Source organism: Clarias gariepinus, chromosome 3 (assembly GCF_024256425.1).
Source record: "Clarias gariepinus isolate MV-2021 ecotype Netherlands chromosome 3, CGAR_prim_01v2, whole genome shotgun sequence".
In the NCBI taxonomy this organism is placed as follows: domain Eukaryota; kingdom Metazoa; phylum Chordata; class Actinopteri; order Siluriformes; family Clariidae; genus Clarias; species Clarias gariepinus.
The window spans coordinates 42,257,076-42,264,401 of NC_071102.1; the positions used below are offsets into that span (position 1 = coordinate 42,257,076).

Genomic DNA, 7,326 nt, shown 5'->3' on the forward strand with positions numbered 1-7,326 from the left:
CAGCACAGCCCTGAGCTACAGTACAGCTTTGACATTTTATCTTTTAAAGCTTACAGCTTTAATTATAACCAGGATGTACTGGAACCGACAGACTGTTGTTATGATAGACATTTCTGAATCCAGGTGAAATAATACATTATACAAACTCTTACCTTTCTTTTTGGCAACTATTGAGGAATATCCATTATATAAATAAATAAGAACAGATAATCTTCTTTCCACCTTATTTCATTTATTTTGTGAAGTGCAGTCCATCCTGTAACAAAAAAGCAAACAGATACAGATCAGTACACCAGAGGACATGTATTGAAAAAGGTAAATCTTTGTCCCCATGTGCTGCAGCTGCAAACCACAAGGGCGAGTTTGTAGCACTGACTTCCTTCTTTGCTGAGCAGCCTGTCAGGTCTCGTTTTACTGTGGATATAGATACTTATGTACCTGTTTGGTCCAGTGTCTTCGCAAGGTCCTTTGCTGTTGCTCTGGGATTGATTTGTTCTTTGTACCTTCCTGGATATTCAATTCAATTTTTTTTATTCAATTTTATTTATATAGCGCTTTTAACAGTGGTCATTGTCTCAAAGCAGCTTCACAAAAAATTGAAGAATTTTTTTTTATTATTTTTTTTAGAAAAGAAAAGAAAAGAAAATATTTGGAAGTGTGTATGTGTGAGTAAAAATGTGTCTAGATAATAATGAAATGAATGAATGATGAATGAAATGTCTCTGATGAGCAAGCCAAGCGTGACGGCGACAGTGGCAAGGAAAAACTCCCTGAGATGGCAATAGGAAGAAACCTTGAGAGGAACCAGACTCAACAGGGAACCCATCCTCATCTGGGTGATAACAGATAGAAATAACATCAAGTGTGTTGTGCAGGTGAAAGTTCAATATATCAGAAGTTGTGTAGATTCAGTTCAGCAGTAGGTGCAGAGGGCAGATGGGGTCAGATCACTGGAAGCACAGGAGCAGGATGTGTAGCTCCAGCCATCATAAAGCAGAATCCAGCTGGAGCTGGTCCTTCTCTAGATGCCTCAGAAACCTCGCAGGGTTGGCCTTTGTCTACTAAAGCTGGCACAATCTCCAGATGCCTCGGGATGGGTAGAAAAATACAGAAAAGATGGAGAGAATTAGCGTAGTTGCCATTCAGGATAGATGTACTGTATGAAGTATGAAGTTATGGGATGAGTTACGCATATGCCAGATTAAAGAGATGCGTCTTGAGTCTACTTTTAAACTGGGAAACTGTGTCTGAGCCCCAAACACTGTCTGGAAGGCTATTCCAAAGCTTTGGAGCCAAATATGAAAATGCCCTGCCCCCTTTTGTAGATTTTAAAATTCTGGGAATTACAAGAAGTCCGGAGTTTTGTGATCTTAAGGAACGCGGTGGATTATAGCGTATCAGAAGGCTGGTTAGGTATGTGGGATCTAAACCATTTAAAGCCTTGTATGTAAGTAATACTATTTTGTAATTAATTCTAAATTGAACAGGTAGCCAGTGCAGGGATGATAATATAGGTGTTATATGATCATATTTTCTGGATCTAGTGAGAACCCTGGCGGCTGCATTTTGGACTAACTGTAGCTTGTTTATTGAGGATGCAGGACAACCACCTAGTAATGCATTACAATAGTCCAGTCTGGAGGTCATGAATGCATGAACTAGCTTTTCTGCATCAGATACGGATAGGATACTCCTAAGTTTGGCAATATTTCTAAGATGGAAAAAGGCTGTTTTTGTGATATTGGAAATATGATTTTCAAAAGACAAGTTACTGTCTAATAATACGCCCAAGTCTTTTACTGTTGAGCTGGTAGTAACAGTACATCCTTCTAAATGCAGGCTGAATTGTGAAAGCTGTTGTGTGCTGTTTTTTGGGCCGATGAGTAATATCTCTGTCTTATCTGAATTTAGTAAAAGAAAGTTATTGGTCATCCAATCTTTTATGTCCTGGACACACTCGGTTAATCTAGACAACTTGGGTATTTCATCTGGTTTTGTTGAGATGTATAATTGGGTATCATCAGCATAACAATGGAAACTAATCCCATGCCTTCTAATGATGTTTCCCAGGGGAAGCATGTAAATTGAGAACAGGAGAGGTCCTAAAACTGACCGTTGTGGGACCCCATATTTCACTGGCATTACATCAGACGGTACTCCATTTAGATCTACAAAATGGTATCGATCAGACAGATATGATCTAAACCATTTTAATGCCTGCCCCTGAATACCTATATGATTTTGTAGGCGATCTACAGGTATGAGAATATTATGATCTATGGTGTCGAATGCAGCACTAAGATCAAGTATGACGTGTTGTTAATACATCTGAAGTATGGTTTGTACAGATGAATGTGGATTCCTCAGGAAATTGTTGACAGATGAAAAGTTTGCCACCTGCTTGTATACATACTGCATATAAAATCAGGTCCAGAATATTTTGGGTCCTGGCCATGTCTCTCTAATGGGTTTAATAGTTTGTTTGTTTTCAGCCTACTGATGCTGTCCTTTACTTGCATAGACATCTCTCTGGACCTCATGGTGAGTCCCAAGAGTACATCAGGGAGAGAGCAAAACCATTGCGGTGGCCAATTTAACAGTCTGAAACATTTTTCAAAAAGAAAGAGTTTACTGGCAAGTTCAACCACAGCAAAAGGCCTGGAAGACCACCGAGGATAACTAAAGTGGTTGACCACAGAATTCCCTTCATAGTGAAGAAAAACCGTCTTACCAAAACCGTCTTACCAAATACAGTATATCTAACCATCTAAGTCGGGAACACTGTTGAGGAGGTGGGCATGTAATTGTCTAAGTCTACAGTCAAGAGATGTCTATGTGGATTTAAAGATGGCCCAAACTGAATAATAATGTACATTTCCCAACCAGAGATGAGACTTTTTTACACCATTATCCCAGGAGCGTATAAAGCTGCCTGATCTCCACATCTTGGCCAATCTGAACACATCTGTAGTTGAGATGAATGGTTCAAAATAGTTCCATCCTACAGAATTGAAGTCAACAGAACACAAGCAGCTGTTAAACCTCTCCAAGTCTAGAGTGAAGAATCTATAAACTGGGAGTTGTTTGGGTAGAATAGCACATATCCTACTGCACTGACACAATGTTAAATACCAAGATCATAAAGGTGTTCACCAAACAAAAAGTCAAGGCATGACAGAAATGTGTAGTTTCTGCTCGGGGCAAAGAGCACTGCCTCTAGTGCATGTCAGGGGACAGGTTGGCTTACACTAATTCCAAAAAAGCAGTTCATCACAGGCCACTTAAAAAAAAAAAAAAAAAAAAAAACTACACAGCATTAAGTATTAAAGACTACAAAAGCAGCACCTCACTAAACAGCCAAGACTCCACTCTTCCTGACACCCTGAACCAGTTCTTGTGTTCTTAGAAACTCTAACAGTAGCACAACAATACTTGTCTTTATGCACAAACACACACACACACACACACACGCGCGCGCACGCGCACACACACCATACACACAACTACAAAAGACAGCAAACAAACAAGCCTGTCCTACTACCACTCAACTACATTTACATTTACATTTAGGCATTTGGCAGACGCTCTTATCCAGAGCGACTTACAAAAAGTGCTTTAATGTTACATTCAATGTTACAGTTGTAATGCAACTACTGATACTGCATAGAAGACTTGTAAATACAAAGATTATAATTTTGTTCAAGGTATTGGTGACCAACTAGCAAGGAGGGGTGTTCACCAATATCTTCATCCTGTCCCTGCAGGAGGCTGTAGTCCCCACATGCCTTAAATCTACCACTATTGTTCCCATGAACAAAGAGCAAGCAGACAGCCTCAGTGTCTACCTCCCAGTTTACATTTACCTTTACATTTAGGCATTTGGCAGACGCTCTTATCCAGAGCGACTTACAAAAAGTGCTTTAAAGTTTACATCATTGGATACATACTTACACTGGGTTAACTAGGGTAATAACTAAGTGCCATTAGTCCAACACAACTGGGAAGAGTTTTTTTGGGGGGGCGGGGGGTTAGTCCAAGTACTGGTGAAACAGATGCGTCATGAGTCGTCGTTTAAAGATAGTCAAAGTCTCTGCTGTATGGACATCTAGAGGAAGTTCATTCCACCACCTAGGTGCCAGAACAGAAAAGATCCTGGATGAATCCCTAAATGAGATGGTGGGATGAGGCGAGCAGTGCTGGAGGATCGGAGGGAACGTGGTGCAGTGCGTGGTGTGTTTAGAGCAGAGAGGTAAGTGGGTGCTGGGCCATTTTAAGCTTTGTAGGCAAGCATCAGTGTTTTGAATTTGATGCGGGCAGCTACAGGAAGCCAGTGCAGGGAGCGGAGGAGTGGGGTGGTGTGGGAGAACTTGGGAAGGTTAAAAACGAGACGCGCTGCTGCATTCTGGATCAGTTGCAGAGGACGAATCGTGGACAGAGGCAGGCCTGCCAGTAGTGAGTTGCAGTAGTCCAGTCTTGAAATAACAAGGGACTGAACAAGCACCTGAGTAGCCTGTGAAGAAAGAAATGGGCGAATTCTTCTGATATTGTAAAGAAGAAATCGACAAGAGCGAGTAAGGTTAGCGATGTGTGGGGAAAATGACAAATGATTGTCCACGGTTACCCCAAGATTGCGGGTGGTGGTTGAAGGAGTGATTTGGTTGTTGTCCAGGGATATCACAAGGTCTTGACGTGGGGATGAGTCACAAGGGCACAGTTGTGATGAGTCACAGTTGTCCTGATACCAATGTACAGTATATGAAGTGCTTTGAGAGGCTTGCCCTATCCATCATCAAGTGAAACAATCTTAATTGTGCTTTACAAAAGTCTGTCCTGCCTAGCACATCCCAACACATACATCATGATGTTATTTACTATAGTTCTTCTTTTAATACAACCTGGTAAACAAGTTCCGCAATGTGGGATTAACGACCTCTCACTGCTAATGGATTCAGGATTTCCTTTGTAACTGACCACACAATGTCAGTGTGAGCAACCAAGCACCATCCACTCTCACTTTGAATACAAAAGCGCCAGAGGGCTATGTCCTCAATCCAGCCACACCCATCCACTACTCTAACTCTGTAGTGACGTTTGCTGATGACACCACCATTGTGAGATTGATATCAGGCAATCATGTGTTTGCATAGTGACCTGGTCCTGAACACCACTAAAACCAATGAGATCGTTGTGGACTACGAATAAAACTTCCACACAGGTTTAAATGCTAAAGAGCTTGAAAGGGTCAATGACATAAAAATTCTTGCAACTTCACATCACAAAAGATCTAACAGGCACCATTACCATCTACTACTTAGTGAATAAAGCTCAGCAGAGGCTTTACTAGTTTCTACATTAGCACAAGAGAGCATTCTCTGCCACTGCAACATGGTGTGGTACATCATCTGCACCGCAAAGAACCGGAGAGAACTGCACAGAACAGTGTGGGAACCAAGCTCCCCAATCTAGACATACTGTAGTTTATGCTGGCCGTCCACACAAGAGAGCTAGCAACATTATTAATGATTCAACCCATCCAGGTCACAGTCTGTTTGTCCAGCGGCCACTGAAGAAACGATACAGGACAAACAGGATACACACTAACAGACCGAGGAACAGGGTCTTTCCCAGAGATTTAGCATCCATTACAAACACTCACACACAGCTACTAAAAGCTGAAAAGCAAGCCAACCTCTCACCCTTCTCCAAGTTCATTCATTTTCATACATTCATTTTTGTGAAAGCTACTCAACACAAAGAAGTCCCCTGTTTGCAACCCCATAGAGCATGCTGTTCACTTCCTGAAGACAACCCGGAAGGTAGAAAGAGCAGCGAACAAGCTGGAGCTGAAGACAGGACCTGATCTGTTTATTTTGCTCAGGCAAACAAGATAAGTTTTCAGCTGTGGTTGCGGGGGCTGAATGTCATAAAAAAATGAAAACCATTTTTCTTTATAGTACAATCTTCTTGTCATGCCGGTTCTAACATTTGCCTTTCTTTCAGTCGTTCATCATGTCTCCACTCCACCTTTCTTTATTGTTTTTTCTTCTTCAGGAGAGAAGCCGTACACGTGTCCGTACGAGGGTTGCGGAAACATCTCGAGGAGCGAAACTCAAGCGATATTTAAGTTCAATTTCATTGTCGCAAAGCAGTTGAACAGAATAAAAAGAAATATGGTAAGAAATATGACAAATGTGAGGAAATATGATTTCAGTTTGTCCCCAACGAGCAAGCTGGGGGTGGCAGTGGCAAAGAACAACTTCCTGAGAAGACAATAGGAATCTCATATCTGTTAGGTTGTCCCATTACTTATGAGCTCGTGAAAATGTGTGTATTTGAATTTATATAAAATGACTTTAATTCCTTGAATTAAAGCTTAAGACCTTGACTTTGCTCACATTTTGAATGTTTAATATATGGATTTTTTTCCAAAATTTATGGACCTGACTGTAAAACTTAAGCCATGTAGATTTTATTTACCTAAAGCTTTAAAAGGATATTCCAGAACCTTTTCCGAAGCCGAAGGTTCTGGGTACATTAGTAGCTTTTGGTTTAATTAAAAGATTATTAAGAATCTTGGCAGAATTTGCTCTATAGTTTGAGGTTCTTCATTAATAGCATTAGTCAGGGGGTATTTGGCATTTTCTAACAGAATTAAACTGTGTGTAACCTGATGCATGAAAGGGATGTTTGTTTTGTGCAACAAAACTCCTTGATACAGGTTTACAACAAGCGAACAAGTGACGTTTATGACTGAACATCCACAGCGTAACATCTTTGTCTTCCAGTTATCATGACTGCTTATTGGATCCTCATCCTGAAGATATCTTGGTTTTAATTTACTAGTAAAATTAAATTTTTTGGTAAACTAGCATAGAAATACGAAGCAATATCAGATTAAGGTTCATAGTATTTATGACAATGCCATCCGTGATCAGAACTAGTAGCGAACAGGTCTCTTATGTGTTACCACTCCGTACCGGACTTGTTTATTCTGCTATTGAGAGAGCACACTTTCGTGCTGGAGATAATACGGACTGTTCCGCTGGCTAACCCACAAGCATATTTTCAAACCTGTGGAAACACGGCATGCATTTATGATCCTTGACCAATCCATTATATCATGAGTATCAAACAAACAGCCTGTAGGCTAAATAAACATGATTATCCTAATTACAATCCCTGCGGTTTTGTGGAAAGTTCATGCTTTACAGAGCCACATTGACGAGCTGTCACAGACCATGGAGATAAGGAGACCGTCCAGAGTTGTCAAGGAGGATTTCTGGGTTAAGAGGTAATTTACATCTAATGAATATTTCATCTCATGTA

The 7,326-nt window shown here is 40.7% G+C and overlaps 1 protein-coding gene across 1 annotated transcript in view; it reads left to right on the plus strand.

Moving 5' to 3' along the window:
• LOC128518710 (sialoadhesin-like) overlaps positions 1-7,326 on the plus strand; it is a 1,187,000-nt gene that overhangs the window by 856,558 nt on the left and 323,116 nt on the right. The window lies entirely within an intron of this gene.